General features: G+C 44.2%; 16 pseudogenes; 14 read left to right on the top strand and 2 right to left on the bottom strand.

Moving 5' to 3' along the window:
- Nucleotides 1-341: 341 nt before the first annotated feature.
- On the bottom strand, nucleotides 342-459 carry LOC148239840 (5S ribosomal RNA; annotated as a pseudogene).
- A 205-nt stretch (nucleotides 460-664) lies between these two features.
- On the bottom strand, nucleotides 665-783 carry LOC148239839 (5S ribosomal RNA; annotated as a pseudogene).
- Nucleotides 784-1,632: 849 nt separating this feature from the next.
- On the top strand, nucleotides 1,633-1,751 carry LOC148239838 (5S ribosomal RNA; annotated as a pseudogene).
- Nucleotides 1,752-2,401: 650 nt separating this feature from the next.
- On the top strand, nucleotides 2,402-2,520 carry LOC148239837 (5S ribosomal RNA; annotated as a pseudogene).
- Nucleotides 2,521-7,014: 4,494 nt separating this feature from the next.
- LOC148239836 (5S ribosomal RNA) lies at nucleotides 7,015-7,133 on the top strand (annotated as a pseudogene).
- Nucleotides 7,134-8,396: 1,263 nt separating this feature from the next.
- Nucleotides 8,397-8,515, top strand: LOC148239835 (5S ribosomal RNA; annotated as a pseudogene).
- A 1,750-nt stretch (nucleotides 8,516-10,265) lies between these two features.
- On the top strand, nucleotides 10,266-10,384 carry LOC148239834 (5S ribosomal RNA; annotated as a pseudogene).
- Nucleotides 10,385-12,140: 1,756 nt separating this feature from the next.
- On the top strand, nucleotides 12,141-12,259 carry LOC148239833 (5S ribosomal RNA; annotated as a pseudogene).
- A 1,740-nt stretch (nucleotides 12,260-13,999) lies between these two features.
- On the top strand, nucleotides 14,000-14,118 carry LOC148239832 (5S ribosomal RNA; annotated as a pseudogene).
- Nucleotides 14,119-15,256: 1,138 nt separating this feature from the next.
- Nucleotides 15,257-15,375, top strand: LOC148239831 (5S ribosomal RNA; annotated as a pseudogene).
- An 853-nt stretch (nucleotides 15,376-16,228) lies between these two features.
- On the top strand, nucleotides 16,229-16,345 carry LOC148239830 (5S ribosomal RNA; annotated as a pseudogene).
- A 529-nt stretch (nucleotides 16,346-16,874) lies between these two features.
- LOC148239829 (5S ribosomal RNA) lies at nucleotides 16,875-16,993 on the top strand (annotated as a pseudogene).
- An 801-nt stretch (nucleotides 16,994-17,794) lies between these two features.
- LOC148239828 (5S ribosomal RNA) lies at nucleotides 17,795-17,913 on the top strand (annotated as a pseudogene).
- Nucleotides 17,914-18,438: 525 nt separating this feature from the next.
- On the top strand, nucleotides 18,439-18,558 carry LOC148239827 (5S ribosomal RNA; annotated as a pseudogene).
- Nucleotides 18,559-18,764: 206 nt separating this feature from the next.
- On the top strand, nucleotides 18,765-18,883 carry LOC148239826 (5S ribosomal RNA; annotated as a pseudogene).
- Nucleotides 18,884-19,089: 206 nt separating this feature from the next.
- Nucleotides 19,090-19,209, top strand: LOC148239825 (5S ribosomal RNA; annotated as a pseudogene).
- Nucleotides 19,210-19,464: the final 255 nt, after the last annotated feature.

Here is a 19,464-nt window from a genome sequence, read left to right as displayed (position 1 = left end):
CCCATCAGCAAAAAAATGAGTACAACACAAGAACTTTCTAGGAGGTCACCCATCCTAGTACTGCTCTCACCCAAGCACACTTATCTATGGAGTTTTGATGGGATCATGTGCATAAGTGTTGGTATGATCGCAACCGTTTCATTATGCGCTACAAATACATACACTCATTCTCTTTTCCTCCCCCCTCCCGTCATTTGTTTTCTTGCGCGTGCACACTTCACCTCTACTTCTCATTCTAATATCAATTAAAATGCCCCGGCACCTTGACTAACATTTGCGAATAAACCAGCAGACCATAGTTTCAGTCGTGCGTAACGTCAAATGCCCCAGCCAGAAAAAAATTGATGTAACACGATGACTTCCCAGGAGGTCACCCATTTTAGTACTACTCTCGCCCAAGCACACTAACTGCGGAGTTCTGATGGGATCCAGTGCATTAGTGTTGGTATGATCGCACTCGTTTCATCATGTGCTGCAAATAGATACACTGCTTCTTATTCCCTCCCCCTCTCGTCATTTGTTTTCTTGTGCGTGCACACTGCACCTCTATTTCTCGTTCTAATGTCAAGTAAAGTATTTCAGTGCCTTTACTCTCATTTGCGAATAAACTAGTGGACTATAGTTCCAGTCATGCGTAACGTCGAATGCCCCATGTGTAAAAGAATGGGTGCAACACGAGAACTTCCCAGGAGGTCACCAATCCTAGTACTACTCTCACCTAAGCACAGTTAATTGCAGAGTTCTGATGGGATCCGGTGCATTAGTATTGGTATGATCGCACTCGTTTCATTCCGCTCTGCAAATACATACACTCCTTCTCCTTCCCTCCCCCTCCCGTCATTTGTTTCCTTGTGCGTGCACACTACACCTCTGCTTCTCTTTCTAATATCAAGTAAAATGCCTCAGCGCCTTGACTCACATTTGCGAATAAACAAGCAGACCATAGTTCCAGTCGCGCGTACTGTTTATCGTCTCATGTGCAAAAAAAATAGGTGTAACATGAGGACTTTCCAAGAGGTCAGCCATCTTAGTACTACACTCACCAAAGGACACTTAACTGCATAGTTCTTATGGGATTCGGTGCATTAGTGCTGGTCTGATCGCACCCATCCCATTCTGCGCTACAAATGCATGTGCCCCTTCTACTTCCCTCCCCCCTCCCTACATTTATTTCGTTGTACGCGCACACCTCATCTCTGCTTCTAGTTCTAATATAAAGCAAAATGCTTCAGTGCTTCGACTCATGCCTATATGAAAGGATCACCTGCAGCACTTCTTTTTTTGTTGTTCTACTATGTAAGATACTCATAATAACACTTTTATCACATGATTGACTTTAATTGAATGCACGAAAAAAATTAAGTAAAATGCCCCGGCACCGTGACTCATGTTTGTGAATTGGCAGACTGTCGTTCTGGTCCCGCTTAATGTTTAATGCCCCATCTGCAAAAAGAAGGGTGCAACACGAGAATTTCCCAGGATGTCACCCATCCTAGTACTACTCTCGCCCAAAGTCGAAACTCCGGGCATTTCGCTTAATATTAGAAGTAAAAGCAGAGGTCAGAAGTGTGTACAGCAAAACAAATGGTAGGAGGGGAAAGTGAAGGAGATATTTGCGGCACAAACTTGAACGGGTGCGATCATACCAGCACTAGTTCACTGGATTCCATTAGAACTCCGCAGTTAAGCGTGCTTGGGCTAGAGTAGTACAAGGATGGGTGATATCCTGAGAAGTTCTCGTGTTGCACCCTTCTTTTTGCAGACAGGGTGCAGCAGGCGATCCGTTCATATGGGCATGAGTTGAGGAGCCGGGGCATTTCGCTCGATATTATAACTAGAAGCAGAGGTGAGGTGTGTGCATACAGCGAAACAAATGACGAGAGGGGGGAGGGAAGGAGAAGGGGCGCATGCATTTGTAGCGCGAATTAGGATGAGTGCGATCAGACTAGCACTAATGCACCGAATCCCATAAGAACTCTGCAATTAAGTGTCATTTGGTGAGAGTAGTACTAAGATGGTTGACCTCTTAGAAAGTCCTTTTGTTGCACCTATTTTTTTGCACAAGAGGCAATAAACGTTACGCCCAATGGGAATAACGGTCTGTCGATTCATTCGCAAACGTGAGTCGCGGCGTCAGAGAATTTTGCTTAATATTTTTTGTGCATTCATTTATAGTCCACCATGTTATAAAAGTCTCATTACGAGCATCTTACATAGTAGAATAACGAAAAACGAGGTGCGACGAGTGGTCCGTTCATCTGGGCATGAGTCGAGTCGTCGAGGCATTTTGCTTGATATTAGAATTAGAAGTAGAGGTGTGGGGTTCGCGCATAGCGAAAAAAATGACGGGAAGGGGGAGGGAAGGAGAAGGGGAATATGTATTTGCAGTGCAAAATAGAACAAATGCGATCATACCAGCATTAATTCACCGGATCCCATCAGAACTCCGCAGTTAAGCATTTTTGGGCCAGAGTAGTACTAGGATGGGTGACCTCTTTGGAAGTCCTCGTGTTGCACCCTTCTTTTTGCAAACAGAGCGTTAAACGTTACGTAGGACCGGAGCGATGGTTCGCTGGTTCATTCTCAAACGTGAGTCACGACGTCAGAGCATTTTGCTTAATATTTTTCGTGCATTCAATTAAAGCTCATAACGTGATAAGAGTATAATTACGAGTATCTTACATAGTAGAACAACAAAAATAGAGGTGCGGTGGGCGATCCATTCATATGGGCATGAGTCGAGGTGTCGGGGCATTTCGCTTATTATTAGAACTAGAAGCAGAGGTGAGGTGTGTGCGTACGGCGAAACAAATGATGGGAGGGGGAAGGAAGGAGAAGGGTCACACGCATTTGTAGCACGGATTGGGATGAGTGTGATCAGACCAGCACTAATGCACCGAATCCCATAAGAACTATGCAGTTAAGTGTCCTTTGGTGATAGTAGTACTAAAACGGTTGACCTCTTGGAAAGTCCTTTTGTTGTACCTATTTTTTTGCACACGAGGCAATAAATGTTACGTCCAATGGGAACAACGGTCCGTTGGTTCATTCGCAAACGTGAGTCGCGACGTCAGGACATTTTGCTTAATATTTTTCGTGAATTCATTTATAGTACACCATGTTTTAAGAGTCTTATTACGACAATCTTACATAGTAGAACAACGAAAAATGATGTAACACCCGAATAAAAATAAATATTTTATTTATTTATTTATTTGAATTATTTATTTAATTTAATTTAATTTAATTCAATGAAAATAAAAATAATAATAATGATAAAATTGGGTAAAAATATTATTTGGATTTAATTGAAATTGATTTTGGGAAAAATGGGTGAAAATTTGGATTCTGGGGGTGTTTTTGAAAAGAAAATCAGAAACCGGAGGTCAAACCGCAATTTAAAAAAGTTGTGCCACGTCAGCACCACGTCAGTAGCCACGTCAGCAGCCCGGTCTGCAGCCCCGGCCAACCAGAACGCACTGCGTGGCAAGGCAACGCTGACCAGGGAACGGGTCACGTGGGCGATCCACGTGCGCGCGATCGGACGGCCCAGATTTGTTCCCGCGCACATGGACGGCCCAGATCAAACGTGCGCACGGACAGCCCAGATTCACACGCACGGACGGCCCAGATTCAATCAGGCACGGACGGCTCAGATTGCATCGCGATGAACGGCCCAGATTTAATCCCAATTAAATCGCGATCGAACGGTCCATATTCAATCTTGATGGACGGTCGAGATTAAAAGGCAAAGGGTATAAATACCCCCACCCACACCTGACCAAAGAAACCCTAGCCGCCAGTGCTCGCCGGAGAAGAAGAACCAGACGCCGGAGGAGCTGGCCGCCGCCACCCGCCGCCGCACTAGGGAAGTTTTCGACCGCCGATCGAGGTAATTTTTCTCTCCCTTGCTCATTTTTCAACGCTGAGTCCGCCTATGGCAAAACCAGAGCCAAATCACCGGCAAAACGACCGAAAAATCTAGCCAAAACCCAGCGGCGCCGCTGCGCCCCTCCTCGGTTTTTCCCTCCAATGAGGCCCTTCCCGACCTCCGTTTGATGCAAATTTTATACCACTGTGATCACCGTTCTTTTCTCTACAAGTTGATCGGAGCCAAACATCAAAACGTGACTCACGCCGGAGGAGTCGCCGCACCCGAGAGCACCGTCGCCGGTAAGTTTCAGTTTTTCGTGATTTTTCGGCCCACCGAGGGCCCTAGGGTTGTTCTATCGCAGGGACCGATGCAAGTGTGGCCAAATTCGGCCGAAAACGGTCGAAAACTACCAACCCGAGGTGAATCGCCGCTGCGTCACTGGAGCACGGCGGAGCCACCGTGCCGGAATTGCGATATTGGCCGAAAGGGGCCCTAGGTCTAATTTGGGATTTTTTGGGACTCGTGCAGGTACCAGTCGTGCGTTTCAGTTCCCCAGAAAAAATTCAAGAAAAATTAGGGACAACCTGTAGGCGCACTGTAGAGCCGTATTCAGACCCTGAAACAAGTAAGGACCCCTCACCCTATTTCCTATCACGGTATTAAAGCTAAATAAATAATTAAACTGTACTGTGTGACGTTATAAATGTATAATTGTTTAAGGTTGCAAATGGAGCCCGAGTCTGATACTGTATTGGTCTGTTATTGTTTGATTTAATTTCCAGTATTAAATGCAGCATGATGTTTGATGTAATTACGTTATGGTCTCGTATGCATGAATTATGGTTTCTTTTATTATAGTTTGTATTATGATGAACCCGATACAGTGTTGTCCTGTTTGGTATCTATTACTGGTTTACATGTTGTGTGTGTTTGGGTGATTGAAACCAAGAAAAATGGCAAAAAGGTTATGTGAATTGATAAAGGGATAATGTGGATAGCCTGACTAGGTATCCTGGGAGATGGTGGACGGACCGGGTCCGTAGGGAACTCTACCGGGAACGTGGTGTCTCATACCGGACGGGGTATGGGGACGGTCCGTTTCACCCTCATACCGGACGGGGTATTGAGGTTCATGGTTTTGGCGCCCATACCGGACGGGGTATGGGGACGGTTCTGGAATCAGGTTATAAATGTTAAGAGTTCACGGGTAGCGGGACCCCTATGGATTCCCATGGATACTTGTAGGCTGGTAAATGAGGAAAATGTATTGTTTAATGATTGAAATACAAAGGCGTGATATATGTTATGTTATAAAGTGTGTATGATTTCGTGATGATGATAATGTTATTGCTTTCATATGTTGTTTTATGGATCTCACCGAGGTAAGTGGACAGTAAAGGTTTTTATGTCAATAAACGAGTTTATTATAAATTATACTCCATTGGTCTTTTTTGTGTTTTCTGCCCACCTTTACCTCAGTGGCGGTGAGATAGTGTGATGTCTTTACTGGGCTGGTGTAGCTCATTCCTTATTTAACCATTTCAGATCAGGAAGACATTGTTCCCGAGTCCGTTCCGCAGGAAGACGGCGAAGGGGACGCCTAAAGACTCCGTAGTTATATTTATAGTTCTTATTTTCGAATATCTCTTTTAGTTAGTTTGTTCTTTTATATTTTGAGCACGTTTTTGGTTTTTCTGTAAGGAATGTTAATCAAAATTTTTATTACGCTTCCACATTTGACATTCTTAATACACATATTTCATTCTAAATTTTCGGGGCCGTTACAAATGAGGTGTGACGAGCGGTCCGTTCATCTCAGCGTGAGTAGAGCCGTCGGGGCATTTCGCTTGATATTAGAATTAGAAGATGAGGTGGGGGTTCGCGCACAGCGAAAAAATGACGAGATGGGGGAGGGAAGGAGAAGGAGTATATGTATTTGCAACACGAAATGGAACAAATGCGTATCATACCATCACTAATTCACCGGATCCCATCAAAACTCCACAGTTAAGCATTTTTAGGTGAGAGTAGTACTAGGATGGGTGACCTCTTTGGAAGTCCTCATGTTGCACCCTTCTTTTTGTAGACAGGGCATTAAACATTACGCAGGACTGGAGGGATGGTTCGCCGGTTCATTCGCAAACGTGAGTCACAACGTTAGAGCAATTTGCTTAATATTTTTTGTGCATTCAATTAAAGCTCATAACAGCGATCATACCAGCTCTAGTTCACCGGATCTCATCAGAACTCTGTAGTTAAGCATGCTTGGGCGAGAGTAGTACTAGGATGGTTGACCTCCTGGGAAGTTATCATGTTGCACCCTTCTTTTTGCAGGCATGGCGTTAGACGTTACGTTGGACTGGAGGGACAGTCCGTAAGTTCTTTCGCAAACGTGAGTCACGGCACCCGAACATTTTGCTTAATATTTTTCTTGCATTCAATTAAAGACCATCACAGGATAAGAGTGTCATTACGAGTATCTTACATAGTAGAAAAATGAAAAATGAGGTGCGGTGGACGATCCGTTCATATGGGCATGAGTTGAGGCACTAAGGCATTTCCCTTGATATTAGAACTAGAAGTAGAGGTGAGGTGTGTGCGCATAGCGAAACAAATGACGGGAGGAGGGAGGGAAGGAGAAGGGGTATATGTACTTGCGGCACAAACAAGAACAAGTGCGATCATACCAACACTAGTTCATCGGATCCCATCAGAACTCCATAGTTAAGCGTGCTTGGACAAGAGTAGTACTATGATGGGTGATCTCCTTGGATGATCTCGTGTTCCACCCTTCTTTTTGCAGACAGGGCGTTAAACATTACGTGGGACAAAATCGACGGTCCGCCAATTCATTTGCAGACGTGAGTCACGGCGGCGAGGCATTTTGCTTAAAAATTTTTGCGCATTTAATTAAAGCCCATCACTTGAATGAGAGTGTCATTGTGAGCATCTTACATAGTAGAACAATGAAAAACAAGGTGCAGCAGGCGTTCCGTTCATATGGCCATGAGTTGAAGCACTGGGGCATTTCACTGGATATTAGAACTAGAAGCAGAGGTGAGGTGCGCACACAGCAAAACAAATGACGGAAAATGAGAGGGAAGGAGAAGGGTATATGTCTTAGCGGAGCAAACTAGAAGAGGTGCGATCATACATGCACTAGTTCACCAGATCCCATTAGAACTCTGTAGTTAAATGTGCTTGGACGAGAGTAGTACTAGGATGGGTGACCTCTTCGAAAGTACTCGTGTTGTACCCTTCTTTTTGCTGACGGGGTGTTGAACGTTGTTTTAGAATAAAGCGACAGTCCGTCGGTTCATTCGCAAATGTGAGTCACGACACCCTGGCATTTTGCTTAATATTTTTTGCGCATTCAATTAAAGCCCATCACATGATAAGAGTTTTATTGCGAGCATCTTACATAGTAGAACAATGAAAAACGAGATGCGGTGCGATCCATTCATATGGGCATGAGTTGAGGCGTTGGATTATAACAAGAAGCAAAGGTAAGGTGCCCGCACAGTGAAACAAATGATGGAAAGGGAGAGCGAAAGAGAAGGGGTATATGTACTTACAGCACAAACAAGAACGGGTGCGATCATACCAGCACAAGTTTACCGAATCCCATCAGAACTCCGCAGTTTAGCATGTTTGGACGAGAGTAGTACTAGGATGGGTGACCTCTTAGGTAGTCCTCATGTTTCACCTTTCTTTTTGCAGAGGGGGCCTTAAACGTTACGCGGGACCGTAGTGACAGTCTGCCAGTTCATTCGCAAATGTGAATCACGGCACTAGGGCATTTTGCTTAATATTTTTCGCGCATTCAGTTAAAGCTCATCACGTCATAAGAGTGTCATTAGAAGCATCTTACATAGTAGAACAACAAAAAATGAGGCTAGGCAGGTGTTCTGTTCATACAGGCATGAGTCGAGGCGTCGAGGCATTTCGGTCGATATTAGAACTAGAAGCAGAGGTGAGGTGCGTGCACAGCGAAACAAATGATGGGAGAGGAGAGGGAAGGAGAAGGGGTATATATATTTCCAGCACAAACTAAAGAGGTGCGATCATACCGACACTAGTTCACCGGATCCCATCAAAACTTTGCAGTTAAGGGGGCAAGGGCGAGAGTAGTACTAGGATAGGTGATCTCCTTGAAATTCGTCGTGTTGACCCCTTCTTTTTGCAGACGGGGCGTTAAACGTTATGTTGGACCTGAGCGACGATCTGCTGGTTCATTCGCAAATATGATCACAACGCCGGGGTATTTTGCTTAATATTTTTCGCACATTCAATTAAAGTCCACCACATGATAAGAGTATCATTGCGAACATTTTAAATAGTAGAACAACAAAAAACGAGGTGCGACAGGCGATCCGTTCATATGGGCATGAGTCGAGGCGCCGGGGTAATTCGCTTGATATTAGAAATAGAAATAGAAGAGAGGTGTGCGCACAGCGAAATAAATGATGGGAGGGGAGAGAGAAGGAGAAGGGGCATATGTATTTAAGGTGCAAACAAGAAAGGGTGCAATCATACCAGTACTAGTTTACTGGATCCCATCAGAACTATACAGAAAAGCGTGCTTGGGCATGAGTAGTACTAGGATGGGTGACCTCCTAGGAAGTCCTCGTGTTGCACCATTCTTTTTGCAAATGGGGCATTAAATGTTACGTGGGACCAGAGCGACGGTTCGCCGGTTCATTAACAAATGTGAACCACGGCGCCGAGGCATTTTGCTTAAGATTTTTTGCGTATTCAACTAAAGCTCCTCACGTGATGAGAGTGTCATTGCAAGCATCTTAAATAGTAGAACAACGAAAAATGAGGTGCGACGGTCGATCCATTCATATGGGCATAAGTTGAGGTGCTCGAATATTTCGCTTGGTATTAGAACTAGAAGCAGAGGTGAGGTGCGCGTACAGTGAAACAAATGACGAGAAGGGAGAGGGAAGGAGAAGTGACGTATGTATTTGCAGCACAAACAGAAAGCGTGCGATCATACAAGCACTAGTTCTCTGGATCCCATTAGAACTTTGTAGTTAAGCATGTTCAGGCGAGAGTAGTATTAGGATTGGTGATCTGTTGGGAAATCCTCATGTTGCGCCATTCTTTTTATAGATGAGGCGTTAAACGTTATGCCGGACTGCAGCGACGGTCTGCCAGTTCATTCGCAAACGTGAGTCACGATGCCAGTGCATTTTGCTTAATATTTTTCGCGCATTCAACTAAAGCCCATCACGTGATAAGAGTGTTATTCCGAGTATCTTACATAGTAGAACAACAAAAATAGAGGTGCAGGGGGCGATCCGTTTATATGGGCATGAGTCGAGGCACCGAAAAAATTCGCTTGATATTAAAAGTAGAAGAAGAGGTGAGGCGTGCGCGCACAGCGAAAAAAATTATGAGAGGGGGGAGGGGAGAGAAGGGGTATATGTATTTGCGATGTGAACTAGAACGACTGCGATCACACCAGCACTAATTCATCAGATCCCATAAGAACTCCGCAGTTAAGCGTTTTTTGGCAATAGTAGTATTAGAATGGGTGACCTCCTGGGAAGTCCTCGTGTTGCACTCTTTTTTTGCAGATGGAGCGTTAAACATTACATGGGACCAGAGCGACAGTCTGTTGGTTCATTCGCAAACGTGAGCCACAATGTTGGGACATTCTGCTTAATAATTTTCGTGCTTTCAATTAAAGTCCATCACGTGATAAGAGTGTTATTAGAGTATCTTACATAGTAGAACAACGAAAATAGAATTGTGGTGGGAAATCTGTTTATATGGCATGAGTCGAGGCGTTGGGGCATTTCCCTTGATATTAGAACTAGAAGTAGAGGTGAGGTGTGTGCGTACAACAAAACAAATGACGGGAGGGGGGAGAGAAGGAGAAGGGGCACATGTATTTGTAGTGTAGAATGGGATGGGTGCTATCACACGAGCACTATTGCACTAAATCCCATAAAAACTCTACAACTAAGTGTCCATTGGTGAGAGTAGTTCTTAGATGGTTGACCTCTTGGAAAGTCCTCGTGTTGCACCTGTTTTATTGCACACGAGGCAATAAACGTTACGCACGAAAGGAACCACGGTCTGTCAATTCATTCCCAAACGTGAGTCGCGGCGTTAGGGTATTTTACTTAATACTTTTTTGTGCATTTATTTAAAGTCCACTACGTTATAAGAGTCTCATTACGAGCATTTACATAGTAGAACAACGAAAAACGAGGTGCAACGGGCGATCATTTCATCTTGGTGTGAGTCGAGCTGCCAGGGCATTTCGCTTGAAATTAGAATTAGAAGAAGAGGTGCGAGGTGTGCACACAGCGAAAAAAATGATGGGAATGAGGAGAGAAGGAGAAGGGGTACATGTATTTACAGCACGAAATGGAACGAGTGTGATCATACCAGCACTAGTTAATCATATCCCATAAGAACTCCGTAGTAAAGCGTGCTTGGGCGAGAATAGTACAAGGATGGGTGACCTCCTGAGAAGTTCTCGTGTTGCACCCTTTTTTTTTGCAGATGGGGCGTTAAATGTTGCGCGGGACCAGAGTGACAGTCCACCAGTTCATTCGCAAACGTGAGTCACGGCGCCAGGGCATTTTTCTTAATATTTTTTGTGCATTCAATTAAAGCCCATCATGTGATAAGAATGTTATTACAAGTATCTTACATAGTAGAACAATAAAAATAGAGTTGCGACGTGCAATCTGTTTATATGAGCATGAGTCGAGGTGTCGGGGTATTTTCCTTAATATTAGAACTAGAAGCAGAGGTAAGGTGTGCGCGCACAGCAAAACAAATGACAGGAGGGTGGAGGGAAGGAGAATGGGCATATACATTTGTAGTGTAGAATGGGACGGGTGCTATCAGACAAGCACTATTGCTATGAATCCCATAAGAACTCTGTAGTTTAGTGTTCTTTGGTGAGAGTAGTTCTAAGATGGTTGACCTCTTAAAAAGTCCTTGTGTTGCACCTGTTTCTTTGCACACGAGGCAATAAATGTTACGCGTGAAAGGAACCACGGTCCATCGGTTCATTTGCAAACGTGAGTCGCGGAGTTAGAGTATTTTGCTTAATATTTTTCGTGCATTTATTTATAGTCCACCATGTTATAAGAGTATCATTATAAGCATCTTACATGGTAGAACAACGAAAAATGAGGTACGGTGGGCAGTCCTTTTATCTAGGTGTGAGTCAAGCTGCTGGGCATTTTGCTTGAAATTAGAATTAGAATAAGAGGTGCAGAGTGAGCGCACAATGAAAAAAATGACAGGAGGGGGGAGGGAAGGAGAAAAAGTATATGTATTTGCAGCACGAACTAGAACGGGTGCGATCATACCAGCACTAATTCACCGAGTCTCATCAGAACTCTGCATTTAAGCGTTTTTGGGTGAGAGTAGCACTAGGATGGGTGACTCTTGAGAAGTCCTCGTGTTGTATCATTCTTTTTCCAGACGGGGTGTGAAACGTTATGGGGAGCAAGAGCGACGGTGTGCTAGTTCATTCGCAAACATGAATCACGGTGCCAGGGCATTTTGCTTGATATTTTTCGTACATTCAATTAGAGTCCATCACATGGTAAGAGTATCATTACGAGCATCTTATATAGTATGACAACAAAAAACGAGGTATGGCGGGCAGTCCGTTCATCTGGGCGCGAGTCATGCTACCGGGGTATTTACCTTGATATTAGAATTAGAAGCAAAGGAGCGGGGTGCGTGCACAGCCAAAAAAATTACGGGAGGGGGACGAAAAGGAGAAGGGGTATACGTATTTACGGCACGAACTAGAATTGATGTGATCATACCAGCACTAATTGACCAGATCCCATCAGAACTCCGCAGTTAAGCGTATTTGGGCGAGAGCCATACTAGGATGGGTTACTTCTTAAGAAGTCGTCATGTTGCACCCTTCTTTTTGATGACGGGGCATTAAACGTTATGCGGGACCAGAGCGACGGTTCACCAGTTCATTAGCAAATATGAGTCACGGCGATGAGGCATTTTGCTTAAAATTTTTTGTGTATTTAATTAAAGCCCATCACGTGATAAGAGTGTTATTACGAGTATCTTACATAGTAGAACAACAAAAACAGAGGCGCGGCGGGTGATCCTTTCACATGGGCATGGGTCGAGGCAACGGTGCATTTCCTTTGATGTTAGAACTAGAAGCAGACGTGCCGTGTGCACGCACAGCGAAATAAATGGCGGGAAAGGGGCGAGAATGAGAAGGAATATATATATTTACAGCGCAAATTAAAATAGGTTTGATCATACCAGCATTAATTCACTGGATCCCATCAAAACTTTACAGTTAAGCGTGCTTGGACGGGAGTAGTTCTAGGATGGGTGACCTCTTGGGAAGTCCTCGTGTTGCACCATTCTTTTCGCAGACGGGGTGTTAAATATTACGTAGGATCAGAGTGACAGTTCACTGGTTCGTTCGCAAACGTGAGTCATGGCACCAGACATTTTGCTAAATATTATTCGTGCATTCAATTATAGCCCACCATGTGATAAGAGTGTTATTACGAGTATCTTATATAGTTGAACAACGAAAAGAGAGGTGAAGCAAGCAATCCGTTCATTTGGGCATGGCCGGGGAATTTTGCTTGATATTAAAACTAGAAACAAATGTGAGGTGTGCATGTACAGTGATACAAGTGCTCGGGGGGGAGGCAAAGGGGCAAATGCATTTGTAGCGGGAGACAAAGGGGTAAATGCATTTGTAGCGGGGAATGGGACGAGCGCGATCAGTCCAGCATTAATGCACTGAATCCCATAAGAACTCTGCAGTTAAGTTTCCTTATAATCCCATTGAATTCTGGTGTTGCACCCGTCTTTTTTCAGATGGAGCGTTAAATATTACGCACGACCGGAGACTTGGTCCACCGGTTCTTTTGCCGGTGTAAGTCTCAGCACCATGGCATTTTACTTAATATTTTTTTGCATTCATTTATAGTCCACCACGTGATAAGAGTCTTATTATGAGTAGCTTACATAGTAGAATAATAAAAAACAAGGTGCAGCGGACGGTCCGTTCATCTAGGCGTGAGTCGAGCCGCTAGGGTATTTCGCTTGATATTAGAATTAAAAGTAGAGGTGCAGGTGCACGCGCAGTGAAAAAAATGACGGGAGGGGGGAGGAAAAAAATAGGGGTATATATATTTGCAGTGTGAAATACAATGAGTGCGATCATACCAGCACTAACTCACCGGATCCCATCAGAACTCCGCAGTTACGCATTTTTAGGCGAAAGTAGAACTAGGATGGGTGACCTCCTGGGAAGTCCTTATGTTGCACCCTTCTATTTTCAGACGGGGCATTAAACGTTACGCGGGACTGGAGTAAGGTCCGCTAGTTCATTCGCAAACATGAGTCACGGCGCCGAGGCATTTTGCTTAATATTTTTTGTGTATTTAATTAAATTCCATCATGGTATAAGAGTGTTATTACAAGTATCTTACATAGTAGAACAATGAAAATAGTGGTGCAGCAGGCGATTCGTTTATATGGGCATGAGTCGAGGCGCCGGGGCATTTTGCTTGATATTAAAACTAGAAGCAGTGGTGAGGTGTGCACGCATAGTGAAACAAATGATGGGAGGGGGGAGGGAAGGAGAAGGGCACATGCACTTCTAGCGCGGAACTGGAGGGGTGCGATAATACCAACACTAATGCACCGAATCTCATAAGAACTCTGCAATTAAGTGTCTTTTGGTGAGAGTAGTACTAAGATGGTTGACCTCTTGAAAAGTCCACGTGTTGCGCCTGTTTTTGTGCACATGAAAAAAAAAACATTACGTGCGACCGGAACAATAGTCCGTCAGGTCATTCGCAAATGTGAGTAGTGGCATCAGGACATTTTGCTTAATATTTTTCGTGCATTCATTTATATTCCACGATGTGATAAGAGTGTCATTACGAGCATCTTACATAGTAGAACAACAAAAAATGAGGTGCGACAGGTGGTCCGTTCATCTGGGTGTGAGTCGAGCCGCCGGAGCATTTCGCTTGATATTAGAATTAGAAGAAGAGGTGCAGGGTTCGCACACAGCGAGTAAAATGACGAGAGGGGGAGGGAAGGAGAAGGGGTATATCTATTTGCAGCCCAAAATTGAACGGGTGCGATCATACAAGCATTAATTCATTGGATCCCATCAGAACTTCGCAGTTAAGCGTTTTTAGGCGAGAGTAGTACTAAGATGGGTGACCTCCTTGGAAGTCCTCGTGTTGCACCCTTCTTTTTACAGATGGGGCATTAAACATTACGCGAGACCAGAGCGATGGTTTATTGGTTCATTCGCAAACGTGAGTCACTGCGCCAAGGCATTTTGCTTAATATTTTTTGTGCATTCAATTAAAGCCCATCACGTGATAAGAGTGTTATTACGAGTATATTATATAGTAGAACAACAAAAATAGATGTGCGACGGGCGATCCATTTATATGGGCATGAGTCGAGGCGACAGGGCATTTCACTTAGTATTACAACTAGAAGCAGAGGTGAGGTGTGCGCGTACAACGAAACAAATGACAGAAGGGGGGAGGGAGGGAGAAGGGGCACATACATTTTTAGCGGGGAATGGGATAGGTGCGATCAGACCAGTACTAATGCACCGAATCCCATAAGAACTCTGTCGTTAAGTGTCATTTGGTGAGAGTAGTACAAGATGGTTGACCTCTTTAAATGTCTTTGTGTTACACCTATTTTTTTGCACATGAGGCAATAAATGTTACGCGCGACCGGAACCACAGTCCGTTAGTTCATTCACAAACGTGAGTCGTAGCGTCAGGCATTTTACTTAATATTTTTTGTGCATTCAATTAAAGCCCATCACGTGATAAGAATGTTATTACGAGTATCTTATATAGTAGAACAATGAAATTATAAGTGCGGCGTGCAATCCATTCATATGGGCATGAGTCGAGGAGCTGGGACTTTTCGCTTGATATTAGAACTAGAAGCAGAGGTGAAGTGTACGTGTACAACGAAACAAATTACGGGAGGGGGGACGGAAGGAGAACGGGCACATATATTTGTAGCACGGAATGGGACGGGTTCGATCAGACCAGTACTAATGCACTGAATCCCATAAGAACTATGCAGTTAAGTGTCCTTTAGTGAAAGTAGTACTAAGATGGCTGACCTCTTGGAAAGTCCTTGTGTTACACCTATTTTTTTTCACACGAGATAATAAACGTTACGCGCGACTGAAACTATGGTCCGCTGGTTTATTTGCAAATGTGAATCAAGGCACTGGGATTTTTTACTTGATATTAGAATAAGAAGCAGAGGTGCAGTGTGCACGCACAAAGAAATAAATAATGGGAGGGGGGAAGGAGAAGGAGTATATCTATTTACAGTGCATAATGGAAAGGGTGTGATCATATCGGCATTAATGCACAAGATCCCATCAGAACTCTGCAGTTAAATGTGTTTGGATGAGAGTAGTATTAGGATGGTTGACCTCCTGGGAAGTCCTCAAGTTGTACCCATTTTTTTACAGATGGGGCGTTCGATGTTACGCGTGATTGGAACTATGGTCCGCTAGTTTATTCGTAAATGTGAGCCAAGGCACCGGGGCATTTTACTTAATATTAGAACGAGAAGCAGAGGTGCAGTGTGCAAGCATAAGGAAACAAATGATAGGAGGGGGAAGGGAAGGAGAAGGAGTGTATCTATTTGCAGCATGGAATGAAACGAGTGCGATCATACCGGCACTAATGCACCGAATCCCATCAGAACTCTGCAATTATCTGTGTTTGGGCGAGAGTAGTACCAAGATGGGTGACATCCTTGGAAGTCCTCGTGTTGCACCTATTTTTTTATAGATGGGGCATTCGACATTACACGCGACTGGAACTATGGTCTGCTGGTTTATTCACAAAGGTGAGTCAACGCACCAGGACATTTTACTTGATATTAGAACGAGAAGCAGAGGTCCAGTGTGCACGCACAGGGAAACAAATAACGGGAAGGGGGAGGTAAGGAGAAGGAGTGTATGTATTTGCAGTGCGTAAAGAAATAGGTGCGATCATACCAGCACAAATGCACCGGATCCCATCAGAACTCCCCAGTTATGTGTTTGGGTAAGAGTAGTACTAGGATGGCTGACCTCTTGGGAAGTCCTCGTGTTACACTCATTTTTTTGCAGATGGAGCGTTCGACGTTATCCGCGATTGAAACTATGGGCCGCTTGTTTATTCACAAATGTGAGTCAAGGCACGGGGGCATTTTACTTGATATTAGAACGAGAAGCAGAGGAGCAGTGTGCACGCACATGGAAACAAATGACAGGAGGGGGAAGGAAGGAGAATGAGTGTATGTATTTGCAGTGCGGAATGAGACGGGTGCGATCATACCAGCACTAATTCACTGGATCCCATCAGAACTCCGTATTTAAGTGTACTTGGGTGAGAGTAGTACTAAAGGGTGACCTCCTGGGAAGTTCTCGTGTTGCACCCATTTTTTTGTAGATTTGGCGTACGACGTTACGCACGACTGAAATTATGGTCTACTGGTTTATTCGCAAGTGTGAGTCAAGGCATTGAGGTATTTTACTTGATATTAGAATGAGAAGAAGATGTGCAGTGTGCACGCACAAGGAAATAAATGACAGGAGGGGGAGTGAAGGAGAGGGAATTTACGTATTTGCAGTGCAGAATGAAACAGGTGAGTTCATACCAGCACTAATGCACTGGATCCCCTCAAAACTCCGCAGTTAAGTGTGTTTGAGCGAGAGTAGTACTAAGATGGGTGACCTCCTGCGAACTTTTCGTGTTGCACCAATTTTTTTGCAGATGGAGCGTTCAAGGTTATGCGCAACTGGAACTATGGTCCGCTGGTTTATTCACAAATATAAGTCAAGGCACCGGGACATTTTACTTAATATTAGAATGGGAAGTAGATGAGCAGTGTACACGTATAAGAAAACAAATTACGAGAGGGAGAGGGAAGGAGAGGGAGTGTATATATTTATAGCATGGAATAAAACGAGTGCGATCATACCAGTACTAATACACTGGATCCAATCAGAACTCCGCAGTTAAGTGTGCTTGGGCGATAGTAGTACTAGGATGAGTGCCCTCTTGGGAAGTCCTCGTGTTTCACATATTTTTTTGTAGATGGGGCATTCGACGTTACACGCGACTGGAACTATGTTATTAGAACAAGAAGCAGAGGTGTAGTGTGCACACACAAGGAAACAAATAACGGGAGGGGGAGGAAGGAGAAGGAGTGTATGTATTTGCAGCCCGTAATGAAATGGGTACGATCATACAAGCACTAATGCTCCGGATCCCATCAGAACTCCACAGCTAAGTGTACTTGGACGAGAGTAGTACAAGGATGGATGACCTCCTTGGAAGTCCTCTTATTGCACCCATTTTTTTGCAGATGGGGCATTCAATATTACGCGTGACTGGAATTATGGTCCGCTGGTTTATTTATAAATGTGAGTCAAGGCGTTGGGGCATTTTACTTGCTATTAGAACGAGAAGTAGAGGTGTAGTGTGCACGCACAAGGAAAGAAATGACAGGAGGGGGGAGGGAAGGAGAATGAGTGTATGTATTTGCAGGGCGTAATGAAATGTGTATGATCATTCCAGCACTAGTACTTTGGATCCCATCAGAACTTTGCAGTTAAGTGTGCTTGAGCGAGAGTAGTACTAGGATGGGTGACCTCCTAGAAAGTCCTCATGTTGTACCTATTTTTTTACAGATGGGGCGTTTGATGTTACGCGCAACTGGAACTATAGTTTGCTGGTTTATTCGCAAATGTGAGTCAAGGCACTGAGGCATTTTACTTGATATTAGAACGAGAAGCAAAGATGTAGTGTGCACACACTGGGAAACAAATGACGAGAAGGGGGGCGAAGGAGAAAGAGTGTATGTATTTGCAACCCATAATGAAATGGGTGCGATCATACCAGTATTAATACACCGGATTCCATCAGAACTCCGTAGTGAAGTTTGCTTGAGCGAGGGGAGTACTATAATGGGTGACCTCTTGGGAAGTTCTCGTGTTGTACCTATTTTTTTACAAATGAGGCATTCGACGTTACACACGACTAGAACTATAGTCTGCTTGTTTATTCATAAATGTGAGTCAAGGCGCCGGGGCATTTTATTTGATATTAGAATGAGAAGTAGAGGAGTATTGTGCACGCACAAGGAAACAAATGATGAGAGGGTGAGGGAAGGAGAAAGAGTGTATGTATTTGCAGGGGAATGAAACAGGTGCGATCATACCAGCACTGATGCACCGGATCCCATCAAAACTCCGCTTAAGTGTACTTGAGCGAGAGTAGTACTAAGATGGGTGACCTCTTGGGAAGTTCTCATGTTGCACCCATTTTTTTGCAGATTGGGCGACCAACGTTATGCGAGACTGGAATTATGGTCTGCTAGTTTATTCACAAATGTGAGTCAAGGTACCGGGGTTTTTTACTTCATATTACAATGAGAAGCAGAGGTGCAGTGTGTACGCATAAGAAAACAAATCACGGGAGCGAGAGGGAAGGAGAGGGTGTGTATGTATTTGAAGCGTGGAATGAAACTGGTACGATCATACCAGAACTTATGCACTGGATCCCATTAGAACTCCGTAGTTAACTGTACTTGGATGAGAGTAGTACTAGGATTGGGTGACCTCCTGGGAAGTTCTCGTGTTGCACCCATTTTTTTATAGATGAGGCGTTCGATGTTACGCGCGACTGGAACTATAGTCCGCTGGTTTATTCACAAATGTGAGTCAAGGCACCGGGGCATTTATCTTGATATTAGAACGAGAAGTAAAGGTGCAATGTGCACGCACATGGAAACAAATAACAGGAGCAAGGATGGAAGGAGAATGAGTGTATGTATTTGCAACGCATAATGAAATTGGTACGATCATACCAGCACTAATGCTCTGGATCCCATCAAAACTTTGCAGTTAAGTGTGCTTGGGCGAAAGTAGTACTAGGATGGGTGACCTCCTGGGAAGTCCTCGTCTTGCACCTATTTTTTTTACAGATCGGGCATTCGACGTTACACTCGATTAGACCTATGGTCTGCCTATTTATTCACAACTGTAAGTCAAGTCGCCAGACATTTTTCTTGATATTAGAACGAGAAGCAGAGGTGCAGTGTGCACGCATAAGAAAACAAATGATGGGAGGGGGAAGGGAAGGAGAATGAGTGTATGTATTTGCAGCGAGGAATGAAATGGGTGCGATCATACCAGCACTAATGCACCGGATCCCATCTGAACTCTGCACTTAAGTGTGCTTGGGCGAGAGTAGTACTAGGATTGGGTGACCTCCTGGGAAGTCCTCGTGTTGCCCTTATTTTTTTACAGATGAGGCGTTCGACGTTACACGTGACTTGAATTATGGTCCGCCAGTTTATTTGTAAATATGAGTCAAGGCAAACTTGATATTAGAATGAGAAGTAGTGGTGCAGTGTGCACGCACAAGGAAACAAATGGCGGGAGGGGGGAGGGAAGGAGAAGGAGTATATCTATTTGCAGCACGGAATGAAATGGATGCACTAATGCACCGGATCCCATCAAAACTTTGCAGTTAAGTGTGCTTGGGCGATAG

This window comes from Carica papaya, chromosome 9 (genome assembly GCF_054855325.1).
Source record: "Carica papaya isolate Zhongbai chromosome 9, ASM5485532v1, whole genome shotgun sequence".
NCBI classification, from domain to species: Eukaryota; Viridiplantae; Streptophyta; class Magnoliopsida; order Brassicales; family Caricaceae; genus Carica; species Carica papaya.
This window is presented reverse-complemented; position numbering and strand designations above follow the sequence as displayed.